At 51.6% G+C, this 21,685-nt stretch overlaps 1 long non-coding RNA gene across 4 annotated transcripts; it reads right to left on the minus strand.

Moving 5' to 3' along the window:
• Positions 1 to 11,020: 11,020 nt before the first annotated feature.
• LOC139041995 (uncharacterized) lies at positions 11,021 to 21,685 on the minus strand. 4 transcript variants are annotated; one of them, XR_011498152.1, is made up of 7 exons: positions 20,343 to 21,685; positions 19,883 to 19,964; positions 18,604 to 18,760; positions 17,962 to 18,162; positions 15,045 to 15,114; positions 14,418 to 14,553; positions 11,021 to 14,108 (listed from the first exon to the last, which is right to left on the minus strand). It is a non-coding gene; the product is annotated as an uncharacterized lncRNA (long non-coding RNA). The 4 variants fall into 4 exon arrangements; XR_011498153.1 differs by lacking the exon at positions 14,418 to 14,553; XR_011498151.1 differs by having other exon boundaries at positions 15,045 to 18,162.

Consider the following 21,685-nt stretch of genomic DNA (forward strand, 5'->3'; position numbering starts at 1 on the left):
GGCTCCTGCCTGCCTTTCTGGCCTCTCCATAGCTACCTCGCCCCTTCGCTCCCCAACCTCCAGACACACTAGGCTTCTCCTTGCTCCTTGTTGGTGCTACATGCTCCCACTTCAAGGTCTCCGTGTGTCCTGTTTCTGCCATTCTCTGTCACCACCTACGTCCACCCACCAGATTTCTAGTTATCCTTCAAAGCACAGCTCAAATGCCATGTTCTAAGGAAGCAGCCTTCCTTAGCCCTCATGGCTAGGTCTGCTCCTCCTGACATACACTGCCCTAGGACTGTGTGTTTAGCCTTTACAGCTCCATCACAGTTTAAATCAAACAATCCTCCATGACAAGAGCCCCTGTTCGTTCGTTCACCACTTCATTTCTAGCAACAGGAACATCACCTGGCACATGATCAGAACTCTATAGATGTTTATTGGGAAAAACTTAACGGGTGAAGCATGGACACAGCAGATGGGGAACTGAGTCTCATCGGGATGGAGGACCTTGACAAAGGACGTGAAATCTGCCAGGATTAGGCAGACCAGAGCCATCATCCGACCTCTAGAGATAGATCTGGGGAATATACTCTCCTGAAATTAAGTGAAATGTTTCTATTCAACAGGATTGAAGGGTGGAGGAAGGAAACTCCAAAGCACACACAACATCAGAGCTAGTGGTGAGAGGGCTGGCAAGGAAAGATCCAGATCTCTAACTCTTCTCAATTATCCACCAATTAAGGCTGGGTAGACCATGGAAGAGTCAGAAGCTGGAACATTCAAGAAAGTAGAACAGCAGATTTGGGCCACGGTGGCGTGAAGGAGGGGCCAGGCAAGGCGCAACCCCCTGATCATAGAGTTGGTAGAGCTCTCGAAGCATCATCTGCATTAGGGCCTACCGTGTTCCTGACTGACTGTCTGAATGGAAAGCACCGTCTCTGACCTTAAGGAGCTCAGAGTCTAGAGAGGAAACCGGTCTGTAGCCACTTCACCACAATTTTGTAGTTCAGCGCTACAGCAAAGGTGTGTCCGAGGTGCTGTGGGAGCCCAGAGGAAGGACAACGGACCTCTGGGCAAGTCGGGCAAGACTGCTCAGAGACAGCGCCACTGAGGGCTGCATCTGACTGGGCAAAAAGATGAATCCTGTTCTCAGCATCCTCCCCCCATAGCCCAGAGCAGCTTCTGTTGTCCTGCAGTGACACACGGAAACAAAACACCCAGAAGAGCAATGACTGTCCACAAGGTGGCCCTTCCAGTGGCCAGACCAGACCAGAAGACTATGGTAACTTCTCTTCACATCTAGAGAAGTGAAAATGCCACGCAGAGGAAGAAACTGAGGGCAGAAATCAGGAGAACAGCAAGTCGGAGGACGCGTAGCCAGCTAGGTCCAAGGTTGCCAGCCCACATGCTACGCTGGTTGGATAGTGTTCCCCCAAAATTCGTGTCCACCAGCAGTCTTATGTGCCCTTATTTGGAAATAAGGTCTTTGCAGATGTAATCAAGTTAAGACGCAGTCATACTGGCTTAGAGTGGGCCTAATCCAATGCCTAGTGCCCTTACAAAGCAACACACGGACGCACTGGGAGATGGACACACATGTAATGATGGAAGCAGAGATTGGAGTGATGCATCTACAAGTCGAGGAGCGCCAGGGATTGCCGGCAACCATCAGGAGCCAGGAAGAAGCAAGGAAGGATTCGCTCCTAGAGCCTGCAGAGGGAGCCCAGCCTGCCAGCACCTTCATTTCAGACTTCTGGCCTCCACAACTGGAAGAGAATAAGTTTCTGTTGTTCTAAGCCACTCATTTGTGGTGATTTGTTGTGGCAGCTCAAAGAAATTAATACACGTGACTAGAGGACAAACTCCGTAAAGCAGTTGAGTGAACCGGCCCGGTGTCAGAAGTGGGCCCCAAAGTGGACCCCAGTGCAGAGCATGCGGCCAACAAAAAGGGGCCGCAGTTACTCACCTCCAGACAATTGCTGCCAAGAGGCAGTGATGTTACCAAATTTGCCATATTTCTAAAGAAGGAAAAAATCCACACCTCTATAGGAAAACTCTGACTTTTAAATCTTAGCTCAAATGGTTTTTTGGTTTGTTTTGTTCTTGTTTTTGCTTTTTTGAATCCGCGTGGGCCAGGTAAGGCCAGACCACTGTCCCATTTTGCAGATGAAGAAGCTGCAACTCACGAGACAAGGCAATTTATGTCTCACAACTTGTAAGCGACAGCCAGGACTGAAACCCACACTGCCACCCGCTACCCTGCGCACCTGCCATCCACCACAGCACACGCATGGCCTTCCCTCCCCCGGAAGCAGGTGTCAGCTCGCCCTGCTCAAGACACATACTCCTGATGAAAGAAAGGGGCTGACTCCTGGGCCGGAAGGAATAGGCACAGAGCAAAAGATTTTCCCGGGGACGGTGGTGTCCAACCATTCCTGCGAGGCTGGGTTCCTCGGAGGAGGCCATGTGGGCTCACAGCAGAGGAGTCCTCAGCCACAGAGAGAGACAGGGACAGGGTGGGGCCTGGAGAGGCATGGGACATGGGGACAAGAAGGGCGCATTACAAGTGTGGCATCTTTAGGAAGCCATACAGAGAGCCTCCCCTGGCAGCATATGGGATTCCCCAGCAGTAGGGGTTCCCACCAGGGGATGGGGCAGGCCGGCTAGATAGGGAGAGCGCGCGGCGGGGACAACCCAAGCAGCTCCAGCCAGTTACTGCAGGATGCAGTGGCGGCAAAACGGTGCTAATGAGCTGCCAGGGAGGCAGGTCTAGAAGCTCCTCAGAAGTGTGGCACCAGCTCTTCCCAGAATGCCATGCCTGTTTGGACAGATCTTTGCTTTCCTACACGTGTTCCAAAAGCTCTCAGGAAGGAGGAGAGAGGCCTGTTCAGTTCTGTTTGGACAGGGCCTGGTATGATGCTGAATATCAGTAGCTCCCGCAAGGTAGCTCCTTTGTGCCAAGGAAGATGCCAGAACCACACACTCAGAGACCTCACACCATCACACTCCAGGCAGCGTCTTCTCTTGTGTGATGGAGGAAGCTTCTCGGGAGAACAGGAGAGAAATGAAGATAATGCTTTTTATTTTTTTAATTTTTTTTTTTTGTCCTTTGACAAGATGCAAGGGAACCTTTGCTAAAAGTTGTTGATGAAGACCAGAAATGAAATTCACAGCACTGCTTGGATCTCACAAAGACGAAAAATGAGGGTAGGTCTGAAAGGACAGCAGCTCCTGTGTGTTAAAGCATGAGCGATAGGCAGAGGCATGCCTCTCTGCTCAACCCTAATGCCCCCGGCATCTGTGCCCCGCTATTTGCATAAGTAAATGGCAGCTCGTTAAGAACACATTAGGAGCTCTGTAACCATGTAAGGCAAACAACCTCGTGAACCCTGAGCCACTGGAGAGTTCTCTAACTCAGTTTTGCAGGCTTGGAGGCGTGAAGCAGAGTCTGTCCTCTGCTGTCTGTCCAGCTAGAAGGGAAAGCATGGACTCTTATGGAAACAGAGAAGAGACTTAATAAATATTTGTTGAAGAATGAATGATGGGAGGCCAGGTTTGCCGAGGGCAAATCTTTCTAAAAATAGAGAAATGTTTGGACCACACTGGTGGGGGAGGCATTTCTCCCTGTGTCTACCGTCCACTGAAGGCTCCAAGACAGCGGGTGCAAGTCAGAGTCGTGCATCGAGTCCCCCATTAGCTTCTCCGATGTATCACCGTGTGATGACTCTCATTCAGGAGGCGGCAGACGGGGTCCAGGAATCTGGAGTTTTATTTGCCCCCCTGTTTGGGAACTATTGTCCTTGAGCCTTCCTACACACAGCTGCTGCTCCACAGAAAGGCAACATCTTTTACCGTGTGTAGACCCAGAACGGGGGCTGCTTCCGAAGCACGGGCTGGAAGCCTGCGAATGAGCCTGAGCTCACCTCTCTGCTTCGGTGGATGTCCCTGCAGTGTAGACCGAAAGGAGCAGGGAAGTCCCAGGGTCAGCAAATCCAAGGCTGGCCTGGGCCCAGGCTGGCAGTGACCTAGGACGGCCGCCTCAGCCCTCTGCGGCCACTCAAAGGAGAGCATCTTGTACCATCCCCAGGGCCCTCAGGAGCCGCCCGTGGCTTTAGTTTTCTAGGTAGGCTGCCCAGGAGCGACCGAGCTAATGACTTCTAGTGCGATCAAACGTCTGCCAGGAGAACAGTCCCCTCCACCTCCTCACATCAGCCCTCACTCATGCCTCCACCCCATGGCCACTCGGGTCATCTGGGCTTTTCTAAGTGCCTTCCCGCTCCCCCGCGGCAGAGCCGCACCCTGTTTGCAAGGATCAGAACTCCGCCTGGGAGGGAAACACAAGGCAGCAGCTCCCGAAACCACGACTGCCAATTGTGGGGGTATTTTTAGCCTGGATCCCTCTGGAAAAGCAGCTCACGAAATCCTCCTCTGTCAGCACTCCCTTCCTGCCTTGTCCCGGGAGGAACGGGCGTTGCCTTGGTAACACGACAATGTGGATCCGCTGCCTTGGGGACACCTGTAACCCACCCTCAGGTAGAGGAACCGAGGGCCTCCTCACCTTCCGGCACTGGCCTCCTTCCCCTGTGCAGCCCCGGGGAACGGGGCCCCAGTGGCTCTGGGGTCAGGAAACCCACACAGACGTCACAGTGGCCTCCCTGGGAGACACTGAGACTCTGGGCTTTCAAAAATGTCTAAGCCGCCATTAACACAGCACGCAGTGCCTCCCTCAGCAACGCTCTTTAAATTTTCATGAAATCTCTGCTTGCTGAAGCTGGGTTTCTCAGCTCGCTGGGGGTTAATTATTCATGTGCGGTGACTCCAGGGGAGCGGGGGTCAGACAGGCATAGGCCCCACCCGTCTCCTCCTCACTCTTTTTTTTTTTTTTTAACAAATACTTTTTCCTTGAAAGGGGCTGGGGCCGAGGGGCCGAGTGTTGCTCTCAGGCCCAGAATGTCTCGGCAGTGGCACTTGCTGCTCCTTCCTTTATTGCTTCTCCACTTTCAATCAGGCGCCTGGTAGGTTTCGGCCATAAGTCTCCAGTTCATTCTCCTTACGGTGTCTCACCTCTGGGCAGTAATGAACTTGGAGGGACGCAGATGGGCTGTTGGTTAAGTTGTAGCACAGAGAGGAAATGCCACCCAGAACATGCTAGAATGAATACTGCCCGAGCTAAGCAACTGCCTTTAGCTGTTGTGAATTTAGCTGTTTGACCAACTGAAGAAGAAATCCTTGCCATCCCCATTCGATTAGCTACAGCTCGTCTCATTTTGGGGGTTGGCCACTTGAGGACGTGGGAACAGAAAACTTGCTAACAGAATGAACCACAAAATCCTCAGGAATCGCATCGATTCTCTTCTCTTCTTCCATGATGAAGATAACTCTATTGGATTTTTTCATGGTTATATAAATAATATCTGCTTCTGGTAAAAAAAAAAATTAAACAACACAGAAGCATATTGGGGAGAAAAGTCGGGGTCAGCTGCCTCTAGACGTGACCACTCCCTGCTTTCCATGGCCAGTTTTCACACACTCACACTTCTCACACACATACCTGTGCAATTAATACAGAGACGGAACCGTGTTACACAAGCTGCGGTTTTCTTTCTTTCTTTTTTGTCACAGTTTGTGAATTTATCTTGCTGTCTCCTCCCTAGACCTCCATCCCCGGGTACCCAACGTCAGTAGCCTGTCACATCTGACAGGCTCAGGCAAGTCCCCATGCTCCTATCTCCCTCTCCTACTCCTGGGAACTATCTCACCACACTCCAATAGCTGGGCCCAAACACTGTTTCAGTCTCTCTTCAATATCCCAGAGAAAATGCTCCTGTAAAACCAAAGTCACTTCTCTGATAGAAATGGTCCAAGAGCTTCCCCTGTCTCATCAACATAAAAGCGAAGGCTTTGAAGTGACCTGCAAGGTCCTGCATGATCTGCCCCTGTGTCATCTCCAACCAGTCTCCCTTTCGTCCTCTCTGTTCGAGACCTACTGGCCTCCCCTGCCACAGTGCCTTTGCACCTGCCATTCCCTCTGCCTAGTCCACTCTTTCTCTAGATATCCACAAGGCTCATTCCCTCACCTCCTTCAGATCTACATTTTAACATCACCTTCTCAGGGAGGCCTTTATTTACCACTCCATTTAAAACTGTGCAACCTTTTCCCCATCATTCCTTTCCTGTCCCTTGTTTTCCTCCAGACACCTATCTCCAGCCAACATCCCATATGTTTTACTTATTTATGATCTGTGTCACCCCACCAGGAGGGAGGCTCAGGACAATAGGGTTACTGATTCTATTCTGTGCATTGCTGTGTCTCCAGCACCCAGACGGCAACTGCCCAGGTGAGTGTTGACTAAGAATTTGTTGAATGAGTGAATTGTGGCTTTTTCAGGGTTAAGCATGGGGCCTAGATAATCTACAAGTCCTTGTTCAGTAATTGCAAGTTTGTCCTACAGCTACATTTTCAAGGTCAAATGGTTCCACGAGCCTTGCTGTTCACGAGAGCAGGCACATAACTTTTTTTTTTTTTGGCTGAGGAAGATTGGCCCCTGAGCTAATGTCCGTTGCCAATCTTCCTGGTTTTTTTCTTTTTTATGGGCCACTGCCACAGCGTGGCTGCTAACAGATGAGCAGTGTAGGTCCCCGCCTGGGAACTGAACCTGGGCCACCGAAGCAGAGCATGGTGAGCTTAACCACTAGGCCACCAGGGCTGGCTCGATGACTTTTTATTCTTAGGGTACACTCTCTCCTCCTCAGACTCCAGAAGCAACAGGTTGCTCTTCTCCAGCTAAGTTAATAGTGCAGATGCTCTAATATCGGCTCCACACAAAATCTGGGGGTCCCTTGCCTCTGAGGCCTTGGAAGGGTCTCACATGGCCTTCCCCATCAATGTCCCTTAATCGAGGCAATCTTTCAGCTCAGCCTCAGCTGTGGGCTTCTGGCTGGCGGTCCCACATGATGGGCATCCTGGACTCTTGACCAACACTGCAGTTCACTCTGTCCCCTCCTGTTCCCTGACTGGGGAGAGTGATCCAGAAATGTCAGCCTCCCTCCCAGGGCTCGGGGAGGTGACCGCAGCAGGGAGCCTGAGCCTTTGGTCGGTTCGTTGGTCTTTTGTTTTGGTTAGCATCTTTGTCTTACCCTGGATGGTTATTGTGTAATATGGACTGGCTTTTAAAAGCTTATTACCTGGACAATAGATGTAAGGCAACAAATGGAGGAAAATTCAACTTCTCTGGAACTGTAATTTGTTCTACATTTACCTTGTGGAAAGTGGCAGGATGGGGGTGCGGTTGGGGAGACAGCTGATCGAGGGCTCCCCTGCCCCTGGTTTGAGACCTTCTGACATCTGGCCAGAGAGTCTATGAAAGACACACACACACAAAGAGACACACACACAAAGAGACACACACACAGTATTCACAACCCAGATGGCAGGAGTCTGAGTGCCAAGCTCTCTCTGGCAAAAGGCTGTCTGCCTCCACCTCCTACCATATCCAGGATCACAAGCGCAGGGGACTAGAAATTTCTGAATGCTGCCTTTGGCCCTGCTGTTGGAACACTCTCTAGAAGCTAATACATATTCCAGCTGCCCCCCAGGCCAGTCCAACCCACTGGCCCCCATCTCTCCCGCTCCCTTGCCTCGCTGGCGAAGGAAGGGCCAGCCCCTTTTCAAAGCTTTCTACCCTCCTCTTCCAGGGAGAAGCAGCCCAGACTTGTCGACAGCGAGGACAGGAAGGGAAGGAGACCAGGCCGCTCCACCGTGCCCAAGTCCCTGCCAGCCCACAGGCAGATGGCTCCCTCCATCATGGGAAGGGGGGTGACCACGGTGGACATCGGCTCCTCAGTCAGTTCCACATTTGGAGAATTATCTTCTCCCAGGGTTCAGGAGGATTAAGTTTCTAAAAACTAAAATAGCACTGATTTAGGATAAGGTGAAGGTGGGAGCACTAGTGAAATCTTTAGTTCCACGAGCTGTAGAATTTTTTCAATGTAACTATGTCTCTTTCAATTACCATAGAGTAAGACGAACTCCAGGGTAGACATTATACCTAAAACAGCTCATTTAATACTCACAAGCATCTGCAAGGTAAACACGACGATGCCATTTACACTGGTCATTGAACTGAAGTTCAGAGGGTTAGAAGCTCACAGCTGGTAAGTGGTATTCCTGTAAGTATTTACACTGAATTGATCTTGCATGGATGGATGGATGGATGGACAGACAGATGGACGGATGGATGGACGGACGGATGGACAGATGGATGAGCTGGCAGATGGATGGACAGATGAAGAGCAGAAGAAAAGGCCACTAAAACCACATAACTTCCCAGTTAGCTAAACTAATGAAATAGAGGGGCTATTTAAAGGACTGAATTCGACTGATGGGTAATTAGCATTTCCGCAGTTAGGAAAAAGAAAGAGGAGGCCAGGGGAGGGGAAACTGCTATTATGAGAACCTGTGCTCTGGAGCCAGACGGCCGAGATTCACTCCTCAGACCCACCGTTTACCAGCTGGATAACCTCGGGCTGGTTATTTAACCTCTCCGTGTCTCCGTTTCCTTGTCTGTAATATGGGGATATTATAACTCATACAGATGTCGCAAGAATTAAATGTTACATAAAATAACATATAAAGCATTCAGAACTTTGCCCAGCACCTAGCAAGTGCTCAATGAATGTTGCTATTGTCACCCCCACTCTGCAGGAGGAAACTGCCGCCCCAGGAAGGTGAGGATGCTTATTCCGTCATTAGTCCAGTAATGCCACTTTCCATCTTCACTGTGGGCGACCCTTTCGTTCAGTCGTGGCGCTGCAAGCACACTGAAGCCAGCTCTAGCCAAACGATCTTCAACTGTGGTGAGGATCCAGATTTTAGGTAAGATTTTTGAACTATAGCTTTTTAGATAGAGGCAGAGGAAGAGACCTCGCTTCGTCACAGCCTGATACACATTATACCAGTCGCTGTTATAGGAGTTGAGAGAAACTCCACAGGGATTGAGAAAAAGATACAGCTGCATTATATTTAAACTGCTATAAATATGTTAGGCAAATAAATGTTATCAATTATCAATTATCATATTACTCAAGGCTCCTTATTCAAAGACCATGATAGAGTCAGAACTTGAGGAGTTTATTCCCTCTGGAGAACTTCCTAAAACAGGTCAAAAATCCCAAAAACCCTCGGAGCCAGACGCATTTCCGAATTTAGAATTTTCAGACTTTTGCGAGATACTAGAGTGCAGACACTCTCTACTGTGTGATTTCCCCTGGAGGTCTGGGCCAGCACCTCGTGATTAAACATCCTAATAGCTCTGCGGAGAAGTGTGTATGTGAACTGAATGTTTACACTGAGTGGGACACATAAAGACTAGAACCAGGCCAGCATCAGCTCAGGTCGGGTTTTGCCACCAAATTAGTTACTTGCGAACAAATAGGAAAGCTTTGAGCTCCCAGAGCTTTCTGGCAGTCAGAAGGGCACACTGGGGACTGTGGGCCCGTGGAGAATAATGAGCTGTGCTCCCCTCACCCAGGCCGCTCGGAAGAGCTTGGTTTGTGTCTCACCAAGGTTACTGAGCGCTCACCACACGGGCGCTGTTCTAGGCTGGTTTACTGAAGTGTAGCATGTGGCTCTCCAAACAACTACAAAGGGGAAGCAACCGGCCCAAGGTGCCTCGCCAGTGAGGGTGGCACTGCTACTTAACGTCGGGCATCTGAGAATAGTTGATGAAGGCTCCCAGCCAGGAGGGTATTTCCAATATTTTTTTCCTTCTTCCCTCACTTTTTATTTTTGGTTCCTATCTTTTAATAATAGCTTTTGACATTCTTTTCTCTGTGTTTTTCACTGAAACTAGTAGGTAGAGGAGGTTTCACAAAATTTTTTTTAATTATCCCATTTTTTTTTTTTTTTTGAGGAAGATTAGCCCTGAGCTAACATCTGCTGCCAGTCCTCCTCTTTTTGCTGAGGAAGACTGGCCCTGAGCTAACATCCAGGCCCATCTTCCTCTACTTTTTTTTTTTTTTAAAGATTTTATTTTTTTCCTTTTTCTCCCCAAAGCCCCCCGATACATAGTTGTATATTCTTCGTTGTGGGTCCTTCTAGTTGTGGCATGTGGGACGCTGCCTCAGCGTGGTCTGATGAGCAGTGCCATGTCCGCGCCCAGGATTTGAACCAACGAAACACTGGGCCGCCTGCAGCGGAGAGCGCGAACTTAACCACTCGGCCACAGGGCCAGCCCCTCTAGTTTTTTTTAATACGTGGGACGCCTACCACAGCATGGCTTGACAAGCAGTGCCATGTCCACACCCAGGATCCAAACCAGTGAACCCCGGGCCACCAAAGCGGAATGTGCGAACTTAACCGCTGTGCTACCAGGCCGGCCCCAATCCCATACTTTTTTACAACACGGGCTTTAAATCTTTCATGAGATTTGGGGGATGTAGCAGTCAGCTTTTAACAACCACTGCAAACACTAACAGTGGACTCACCAAGACAACTTCTAAGTGAGTAAAGAGAATCCTACTGAAATGAAAGCACAGACAGGGAGATGAAGAGTTCACTCCCAGGACCTCAGGTGGTTGGAGAAGGTTAAATGCAGGCTCTCTCAGCTCACTTTTGCAAATAAAGGCTCTCTTTTGGTTTTCCCAACCCACCGACCCCCTTTGGCTACATGCTTGTGTAAATAGCACCAACGCCATGAGCGGCACAGTGCAGGATGCAGAGCTGTTACTCTGGAGCTGGGGGCCATGAAGCAGATGGAGAAGGTAAAGGAGGGCGTTCTAGACTAAAGAAATTGCATGGTGTGATTGGAGAACGCAGACGGGTCTGGCGAGGCTGGAGCTGAGCTCACAGGCAGGAGGTGGAAATCAAGGGGCTGCAGAAATAGTCTGGAGCTGATACTGCAGGGCTCCGAACGCCAGACTCAGGGATGTGCTCTTCACCCCCAAGGGCCCTGGAAACCCCCTGGAGGCCGTGGACACAGGCACCCCAAGGACACTCAAGACCTATCTGTCTCGCTCACAGCCATATCCCCAGGAGCTGGCACATAGCTGGGGCTTAGTGTACATTTGTCGAAGGAAGGAATGAAAGGATGAACAAGTGACTAAATTTATGCTGGAGAATGTATTTGAATATAGAGGATGGGGAAGGAAGAGACAGCAGGCCCTGTTAGGAATTCACAGCTAGAGTCCAGGTGTGAACTAACGAGGGAAAGCTGTGGTGACAGCATGGACCGGAGAGGACACAGCCAATCAACAGTGATGGCGCACTCCACAGGACTTGTCAACCAATGGGATAGGGTGTCTAGAGGGCAAGAGGCCTCAGAGACACCTGGCCAAGCATCCTGGTGAAGAAGGGAGAAGGCGGGGAGGACTCTCCTCAATGGCTGCGTGGGAGAAGAAACCTTTCAGGCTTGGAGATGTAAGATGCTCCAGGGCCACCCCGGGGAACAGGATTCGCATGCTCCACTGAGCAGCTGTGTGGGGAGCAGCCAGAGCTGGTGAGAAACGTCCACAGTGGCCAAAGCAAGAACACATTATGGCAGACTCCCACAGAGCTCAGTCTCCCTGCAGCTCTTTCCCCTGGTCACCGTGCTGCCCAGCCCCTCCCTCAGGACGCACCCCTGGAGACAGAGGGGCAGCCAAGAGCAGGAAGGGAAGCAGGGACGGGAGGGGGCTGCAGGCTCTTGAGCAGCAGTGGGTGGTGACAGGCTGGGGACTGCGGGCAGCCGCAAGGCAACAGGGAACAAAGGAGGTCAGGAGAGCCCGTCTTCCACCAGCGGAGTCCACAAGCAGGTTCTCAAGCTGCATCAGAGCAGGGGAGGGACTGACCACAGATTCGCTGCTTCCTGGGGAGAGCGTCAGAGGGCTCCTCTTCTCGTGTAGAGTCATGGTTTTTAGGTTTGGGGTGCTGACGTCATTACCTTGGTGTTCCCTCCACCCTGTTCCAGAAACTTTGAGGGACCTGGGGGAGGAACTAAGGGAACCTCCTGGAAGGAGCTCCTCATGGGCATAAAGCAGCCCCCACGTCGACGGGCCTGGGCAAGGGGCTCCAGGTGGCCCAAGGGACACCCTCAGGGTGATCCTTCTGACAACCAGCCCTCAGCTGACACACGGTCCTCAGACTTTGGAAAGCTGAAATCTGATGCAGCAATGCTGGCTCCTCCAGAAAGACCTACGCAGGGGTCAGTGGGTCAGCTCTCCCCAGGCTCACAGAGAAAGCCTAGGCTGAGGGGTGGGTGACTCACCCAGAGTCACAGAAAGAACCAAACAACCCAGAGCCGGACCCCAGGGAAAGGCCCCTTTTTGGAGTGGCCGTTACTCACAGAACATCCCCTCCATAGGATCTGCTCTCAGAGGGCCATACCTTTGGGTTGAAAGGGACACATTTATTGAGCACTTACCATGTACCAGGCCCTGTGCTGGACACCGGGGATACAGAGACGAATGTGACATGACCCCTACTTTTAAGTTCACAGTTCATTGGAGAAACAGGCATGAAACCAAATAATTAGAACGAGTAAGGCCATTCTAAGGATTCAGTGAGATAGGCAGGGACAACAGTAAGTCATTTAATCCTCACACCAACACTTGAGGGAGGGATTATTAGCCCATTTTACAGATGAAGAAACTGAAGTTACGAATCACTGGCCTCAGTTCACACAACCAGAGAGAGACACCACCGCCGCCGGTGTGCCGGAGCGTGGTCACTCAGGCTGTGCATCTCCTCACTCAGTCCTCACTCAGTGACATCACACAGGTTACTGAAATCCGCCAACAGAGGCACCACAGAGATTGGCAAACACTACAAACCAGGTGACAGTCTGGATTCAGAAAGTCTGGAACCAAAGACGTTTTCCAGTCTCGCCCAGATTCTTTTCTGGATTGAAGCATCCCCTTTGAAAAAGCCTGCCTCCCCAGGAGAATCACGCCAGCCCATCCAGACAAGGCCAAAGAAGACAACGGACATGATCTGCTTTCTATGTCGCAAGGGGCTTGCAACTAAGTTAACCATCCAGCCCCTTAGTTCTGAGCTAGCATCTTAGTAGACACATTAGGGCCCAGACGTGCCAAGTGGGCCTGGGGTGGGAGAGGATGGGAGCCCAGGAGGAAGAGTGGGGCTAAAGAGGAAAGCAGCACTCCTTTCTCTAGAACGCTAATCTCAGTAAATGTCCTTGGTGGGATTGTTTAACTACTCTCCGTCTCCCCCACTAGCTCCGCAAGGACAAGGACTCCACAAGGACAAGGACTGTGGCGGGTTCTGCTGACTGCTGGAGCCCAGGTGCCTGCCCCAGGTGCCCCAGGCCTGGCAAGCAGGAAGCCCTACATTAACATTTGTTGAATGCATGGATGCAGCAGGAGGGCATCAGAGCTAAACTGTACACAAAGTTGGCACGCCCAGGCCTGCCTCCCCTCCAGCACATTCTATCCGCCCTGTGAGGAAGGTTCCAGCCCTGAGGGGAGGCTGCAGAAGTGCCTGTCAGCCGGCCTGCCAGGGTTGGATCCCATCACCCACTCACCAACCAGGTAAGCTGTGCCGCAGTGTCCTCGCCTGTAAATGAGGTTGTGGGGTTGTTGCATGGGTTCAAGGAGTTAACCTTTGTAAAATGCCTGGCACATGGTAAGCGCTGTGTGTTTGTCAAACAGTGGAGGAACCCCCACGCCCCTCCCCAAATCTGTGTGCAGAGATATTTTCTCCTCCACTCTCCAAATGCAATTTTCCAGCCCATTCTACTCCAGAGAGGGCTTCCCCGAGGAAAAAGAGATCCGAGCAATCCTCCTCCTTGCTCCACCCCTCCCCACTCTACCCTGCCTCACCCGCTAGCAGCCCAAACCACCCACCTCCATCTCTCTTGAAATGACCCTGAGCCTTATTCAGCCCTGCCGACAGCCCGGGAGCCGCCCCCAGGCTCCGGGAAGGTGCCCCCTCCCCTGGCCTCCTCTCTCCTGCGCCCCCAGGAGCCCGGCTCCCAGCTGGGGATCGGGGAAGGCGGAAGGCAGGATGCGCCGCCAGGATGAAGACCACACAACGCGGGCGGCTGCGACGCCCAGTGGCCACCTGCGGAATCGGCGGTGGCGGCGGTCTGCAGAGCCTGGATGTCCCGAGCCGGCCCTGGTCGCTCCGGCCCCTGCAGGGCAAAAGGAGAGAAGGCAAAAATAAGGGAAAGTTGACGGGTGGAGAGAATATCACCAAAAGGACTGGTAGGCTCTAGGCCACAAGGAATAATTAATTTAGTCGGGAAAGCAGTGATCCCCGGGCAGGGCTGTAGGCAGGGGCCCTTTTCTCCCTGTCCCTTGCACACAGCCCCTCCCCCCCCATAGGAGAATATTTGCCTGGGGGCTGAGGCTCCTGTCCCCTGATATCCCTGGCTTCCTTATTCCAAGCGTTTTACACCCCACTGCCTGGGCTGATGAAGAGACAAAGGGCCCCTGTGGACCTGAGGCCAGGAGCATCTCCTCCCCCTGTGGTGATGTCCGGGGGTTAGGAACCAGGCAGAGTCCAGATTCTAACCCCAGCTCTGCCCTGGCTCTGCGTGCCTGGTGCCCCGTCAGCCTGTGCCTGGATTTCACCACCTGGGAAAGAGGACGATAAAAATAAACGCCTACCCTACTTCTTGCACAGAGGGATTGTGTGACTCAAATGAGTTAATGCTGAGGAAAGCGTTTGGAAAAACAAAAACCATCACTATGCAAAATCTCTGACCCAAAAGCATTTTGGTAACCATGTGACTATAGGCAAATGCAAATACACTTGCTTAAAGAGCAAGACCCTCAAGTCCTGACTATTAACAGCTCAAAGGAGAGATTTTCATTTGGAGAGGAAAGAAAGGAACATGCAGTTGGGATCCAAAAATATAAAGTTCCATATGGGAAATTTAAATGATCAAGAATGTCTTCAGGATTTTACTATATAGAATTTAGAAGGCAGTTCGCTCTTTAGGAAACCAGAGGAATAGACATTACGATCCCCAAAAACATTTGGAGGATGGAGAAGCCAAAAGAGTTATCTAGGATCCTACTCAGAACCACTTCAAAGGGAGAATCATGGAATCATGGGACGTTACCTTGGCCTATGTCGTCCCTGGCAGCGCAGGCATCTATTCCGAGTTTGCATGAACACCTCCACCAGTCTACCTGCAGAGGCACACTGTCGGTATAGGAACAAACCTACAGCTGACCCAGTTCTGATCTCCTCCGAGGTGGAGCCTGGCCCCCGACCATCAGTGCAGTATCAAAGCTACCCCCTCTTCAGAGTCCAGGACCTGGAACCTCTTGACAGGTTGAGTTGACATCAGAGTGAGGAAGCGAAATAAGCAGCGGGCCTGGCGCCAAGTCTCACCCCAAAACGGAGCATTGAGCCAACCAGCACTTACTCAGTGTGTCTATGCTGTGGGCAGAGCGAGAAGACCTGCTCTAGGAGAGAGGCCTGGGGCACGCTGACCAGAGCCTGGCACCTGGCAGGGCAGACACGAGTTTTGGACTTCAGTTTCCCTGTTTAACATGTCTCTTAACAGTCCCCTTTGATACAGGGTCCCTGGGCAGGTCCTCATGGCCCCACTGCCTCCCTTCCCCTCTTCCTCTCTCCCTCCCCAGAAAGGGTCCATTCGCTCTCATAGCCCTTGTCTTTCCACCTCCCAGTGGTCATGTCATGACTTGTTCTGCATCTCAGGCTTTTCTTCCCCTTGGCCCACATGCTGCCATGCAATTCCTATTTCCCCTGGGATGGTCTCCCAAAGGGTGCCAGAATTTCTGGGTGTGAACCTTGATATACAGCTCTTCTGAATCCTCCAAGCCCAGAGGGTCATCAGCATTAGTTGAGCGCGACTGTGTGTGTACTCACATGGAGGCAGGGAGAGGGGTCACTCTGATGTCACTTCTCATCCTGTCTAGAGGTTCCAGGCCTGGACACTGAAGTGAGGACAGACCCAGACCGTCACCCAGTAGTACTGGGTCCGTCACACCAGAGTACTGGGCTCGGATTAATTCAGCAAGTCCCTGTTGCTCCCACTTCATCTTTAGTGCTATGCAGGGGACTTCAGAGGTAAGGTGAGAGCTCTCAGGACTCCCTCCTTGCAGATGGCAGGACACTGATTGGCCCATATTTGCAGGTGGGTGTGGTCACTGTTGTAAAAGGAGGGCTGGGAGGTGACTGGCCCATTGCTCTCCTCCATTCATGCAGCAGATGCAGTTCACTGGTCCATGCTGATGCTCTCTCCCTTGTCCTTCCAGGTGGCAGAGAGAGCACAGGAAGAGCAGAGATTTGGGGAGAATGAGGCCCCCAGGCTCAGCCCAGCTGACCCGCGTTGGCCATGTGGGGGTGGGGCCCAAGCCCAGCTGCCGTCAAATGTGACTCTTCTTTCCTCGCTGCTCTTCCTCCAGGTCTCCCTCTGGGACGTTATGGGTCGTAGTTGCTGGGTTTAGGTCTGCCGGGGTCTTCGGGCCGTAACACATGTATTAGCCCCTCACTACTGCCAAAGCTTTGATAACAGTCCCCCGTGCTCCAGGAGAGGCCATTCGGCAGGAAAGTTAGAGTTGTGCTGGGATACGAGGTAAGAGCTAAAATAAAGTTTATCAGGGGTTTGGGAAAGGCTTCACAGAGACAGCGGAGTTTAAGATTGGCCTTGAAAGATATACAGGACCCCATAGACATTTGGGGACATGGGGACAGGTATTCCAGGCAGAAGAAACACAGGCATGTTTGGAGAAGAGTAAAGAGTCCAGTTTGGTGCTAAGTGCATGAATATGGACAATGCAAGAAGGTTCTAGAAAGTTAGGTAGAACCTACAGGTTGGGGTCCTGGAATGCTGAGTCAAAAAGTTTTTCTCTGTTTCCCCCATCACCCCAAAGCCCTTGGAGGACAGGGGTTCAGTTTATTCAGCATATGAGCAATGGTGCTCATTGCACCCCTGCTAGGTCCTGCCTCCCAGGTGCTGAGAACACCCCAGGGGAGCAAATGCAGCCCCCACTATCAAGGAATGCTTGGTCCTGGGGGGGAAGGAGGTGACCAAACAGAGACTCTCCACACGACAGGGGGCCGTCTCTTCTTTGACTCTTTCTCCCACCCCAGCAGGACCTGGCACGGAGAAGACTCTCCATGCATGATGAGTGAGTGAAGGGGCGACGTGTTGATTTTGACGCATGGCAGCGCATCCAGAAAGCAGCTGGGAACGGAGCGCTGGAGCCCGGGAGAGATGACCGCAAAAGGGCTGTTTCTGGAATTCTGCCCACTCACCTGTAGGTTAACACGAATTACACTAAACCTGACATGGAGAGTACGGGGGTCCCAGAGCTTACAGGGAACGCAAAGAAAGTGAGGAAGCCTCTGCCCTCTGGACACAGCTTAGATTAACAGGGGACGTGTCCTTGAGCCCAGGGAGGCTGCTCCCACTCAGAACACATCCCACTGAAGGAAGCGGGACATCGAGTCGCCTGCGCCCGAGGGCCAGACATCCGTCAAAGAGAAAACACTTTTGCTATGAAATGTTCCTGTTCCAGGAAGCACAGAGTCGTGGGGAAAAGGGCAGCAGCCTCCGTGCAGTGCCCCAGACAGCAAATCATATCTCCAGGCTCCAGATTGACAAGGATTCTGTTTCTCCTAATTTGATGCAAGACTTCAGCTCCATCTGAATGCCTGTGGCACTGAGCAAATCAAATGCTGATCCCAAAGTGACATCGAAAATGGAAAGAGCCTGTTTGGGCATAGTTTCTGCTGGTCCTACAAAAGAATTATCTGAATTTCCACTCCAGAGTGCCCTTTCTGGCTTCCCCGGGGGAAGCCAGCCCACTGAGGACCCCTTCCCTCCCCCTCCCTCGCCCCTGAAATGCACTTTATCAGTTCTTGTGGACAAATTACTGCTGTCCACGGCTTCTAGTTGTCTGAAAACACTCGCAAGTAAACAAGCCAGCCCCAGTCAAATTGTACGGCTTCGCTTTGGAAGTTTCTGGATGCCCCCTTCTGAGCCCTTCCCCCATACGGCCCACCTCTTTAGTGCCTGTGACCTCCAGCTCATCCACCAACGAAACATCCAGGTTCAGAATCCAGACTGAAAGCTCCAGGAGCGGAGGGGCCGTGTCGTCTGCTCCCTAGTGCGTCCCCAGCATCCAGTACCTCGCCTGGCACACAGTAGGCTCTTTGTAAGTATTTGTTAGGTAGAGTCAACAAACTTTGGCTGAGCCCCTCTCCTGCATAAGATATAAAGATGTACAGGCTGCACTTCCTGCCTTCTGACCCGTCCTTCTTCCTAGGACACAGTGCAGCAAGGGCGGTCAGTGCTCTCCCCAACAAGAGCCCCCTCTGCAGATGAGCCAGGGGGCTCCAGGGAGGTACAGGGGTCAAAGGAGCACCTGCCCAGCCCCTGTGGCTCCCTCTGCCTGAGCATGGCTCTATTCAAGACCCTCTCTTTAAACCTACAATGAATGCAGCCTGGCCTGCCCCCTCCCAACTGTCCTCTTGCCCATCACCCCGGTGCTCCCTGCTCCCTCTGGGATGTTCCCAGGAACGTGTGGCACCATTTCAGAGAGCATGGAATGGCATGGCTTCCTTAGCAACCTGGGACATTTAAGCCACCCAAATTACTTCTGCCTTTGTTTCAGACAACAAAGTAGGAGAGCAGAATTCCTCACCTTCATTAAAAAGCGTTAGTGCCCATTCCCTAGAGACAGACCGAGCAGGTAAGAGGCAGGCTTGATAGCCAGCAGGCTCCGCTCCAATCCTGGCTCTGCCATGTCATTTCTGAGGCTGCTGGGGAAAGTTCATCTCTGTTGGCCTCAGTTTTCTCACCTATACAATGGGGATGATATTAATAGTTCCTACCTCATTGGGATGTTATGAAGATTAAATGAGATAAGCCACGTAAAGCACTTTGAAAAGTGAGTATGCAATAAAAGTTCACTTTTATTACAATTGTTACTGTTACCTTTAATTGCAGGTCAGAAAGGGCCCCACCAGAGGGTGTTTACTCCGATTTACATACACTCTTCCACGCACAGGCTCCCTTTTCTCAGTTCAGGGTGGCTAATTAAACCTTACCCCTCTGTCACCAGGGGGCCCCTCCCCACCTCATCACGGAAACAAGCAGCCCCCAAAGCCAAGGGCTCAACCCAGCATAGTCCAATATCGTCAAGAGGAGGGGACATTCTGCTCCACAAAGGCATTGGGGGACCCAGGCCCCTTCCTAGTGGCTCCACCATCTTCCAGGGCCTTGGAGTCCCACCCTGGGTCCCCTGCATCCAACCAGCAAGTGGGAAGAAAGCACAGCGAGGATCGCATGCAGGCTTTAGGAGCACGCTGGGCAGGGTGTTTGTCCCTTTAGCCCCTTCCATTGGCCAGGAGCTCAGCCCCTTGACGCCACCTTACTATAGTGGAAGCTCAAAAACAGCCTTTCCATGTGTCCAAGAGGAAAATAACATCAGTTCGATGAATTCATAGCATTTTTTCTGCTCCCTACTCCTTTTGAAGCAGAGGCTTCTCTAGCAGGAAACTTGAATTTGTTTTCTTTAGGATATTCTCTTAGAAAATAGGCCCACAGCAATGCTCCACGTGTTTCCCCTCAAATCCTGTTGCGGATGATGTCCCATCCCACCTGGGCAGCGGCTGGGGGAGAAGAGGTAATCTTCGGAATGGGGCGGAGCTGGGCCCAGCTCTCAGCTTTGTCCCTCACTCGGCCAGCTCAGCCTTTCTGCGTCAGCGCCTCTTATGAAGTGGAAGTGGAAAACAGGGTGGTTAACCCGAGACAGTACACATAAAGGGCAGCCATGAGTGGAATTTTCTTTGGCCCTCCTCCTCATCTTGTCCTCTCGTCCCCCAACCACACCACACTATCCTCCCCCAGCTAATGTCCTTCCGAGCAACGGACCAAGTAAGAGTCAGGGCCGCCGGGAGGGGAAGCGTCCTTCCACCTACCACATGGCAGGCCGGCCTTCCGGTTTGCTTTTCAGCTGGTCAACCTGATGACTCAGCGAGAGAGGCTGGAGGTCAGGATGGTCTGTGAATGCAATTAAGTGAAGGCAAAATGTGGAAACCCAAATCCCTCGGCCCAACCAACGGCAGCTTGATCCTTTCCATTCCTAGACCCCACCCCCAAACCACCCCCACACTCCATGCTCTGATCCAGATGGCCTGTGGATGCGGGAGCCAAACAGTGTGGGGACTTGGTTGTTGCGTAAGTTCCCACGACTCTGTCCCTGATTGCAAACCCGTTTGGGACATATTCTGAAGCAAGAGGTTGTGCACTAACCACTCGTTCCAAAACAAGCAGAAATCAGGGCTTACGCTTTTTCCCTCCTTCTCGCACTCACTGGCTCCTCCTCACACAACTTGCTTTAAAAACAATTAGTTGGGGGAAAAAAAAACCAGCGCCCACCTTGTTCACCCCTCGTAACACACAGCAGTCTCGGCTCCACGGCTGGAAGCAGAGTCGTCGCTCTCCTAGCAACACGAAGGGCCCCAGCTGCACATATTCCGCGCTTGGCTTGCAGCAGCCAGCAGCTGGGGGCGTGCGTGTTGCTAGGTGAACCTGAACTTGAGTTTAAATTTGCAGCCTTCCTTCACTGCCACAGCTTTCCTCAGCTGCAAATAGACACATGCTCAACAGCAGGACCCACAGCACTCAGTCCCCCTGGGAAATCCCCAGCTCAGATAAGACAATTGTGCCTCTTTTTTTTTTTTTTTTTCTCTTTCTCCCTTGATTTTCAAACTGAGCCAACAACCACAGGAATGAACAAGAATGATGAAGAACTATCCTTTGGGCAGGACTGACTGAGTACCTACTACTGCCAGGCACTGTCCTAGGCACTGGGGACACAGCTGTGAAGGAAACAGGCAAGACCCTGCCCTGGAGAGCCTGCATCTTGGCGGCAGTGGGGGTGATAAACAGTAAAGAGATGTCGTATCCGTCAGGGTTCTCCAGACAGAACCAATAGGAAATATCTGTGTGTGTGTTTGTGTGTGTGTGTGTGTGTGTGTGTGGATACAGATATGGATATGGAAAAAGAAATTTATTTCAAGGAATTGGCTCATGTGATTGTGGGGACTGGCAAGTCTGAATTCTGTAGGGCAGGCTGGCAGGCTGGAAACTCAGGCAAGTGTTGAGGCTCCAGTTTTGAGGCAGAGTTTCTTCTTCCATAGGAAAACTTTGGTTTTGCAGTTAAGGCCTTTCAACTGATTAGATGAGGCCCACCCAACTATGGTGAGTCATCTCCTTTACTTAAAGTCAACTGATTGTGGTTGTTTGCCACCTCTACAGAAGACCTTCACAGCAGCACGAAGTTAGTGTTTGGTTGAATAACTGGGTGCTCTAGACTAGCCAGGCTGACACAGAAATTCACCAGGACAGCTGTAACTGCCCGTATGGGGTAGTCATAAGTAAGCGCAGTGTGGGAGAGGAAAGCAGGGTGAGGGGGTCAGGGAGCCCTCAGCAGGGGGACAACAGGTGACCCGCCTGTGGGAAATACAGTATGTCATTCGAGACAAACGGGAATGAAAAATAAATAAATGAACATAGCTCGGCACTGCGCTCAAAAAGCACAACTAAAGTCCTCATTTGGTTACACACCTGCTTGATCATGACCGTGCCACGTGGCAACCAAGATGGGAGAGACGCTGTGTGTATCACTCTCCTTGGGGCTACTTGACACAGCCAAAGCGAGCCTTTCTAGTGTCCGCGTCCTGTTCATTCTGCAGACATGAATCCCTGTTGCCACAGTC

Source organism: Equus asinus, chromosome 25 (genome assembly GCF_041296235.1).
Source record: "Equus asinus isolate D_3611 breed Donkey chromosome 25, EquAss-T2T_v2, whole genome shotgun sequence".
In the NCBI taxonomy this organism is placed as follows: Eukaryota; Metazoa; Chordata; class Mammalia; order Perissodactyla; family Equidae; genus Equus; species Equus asinus.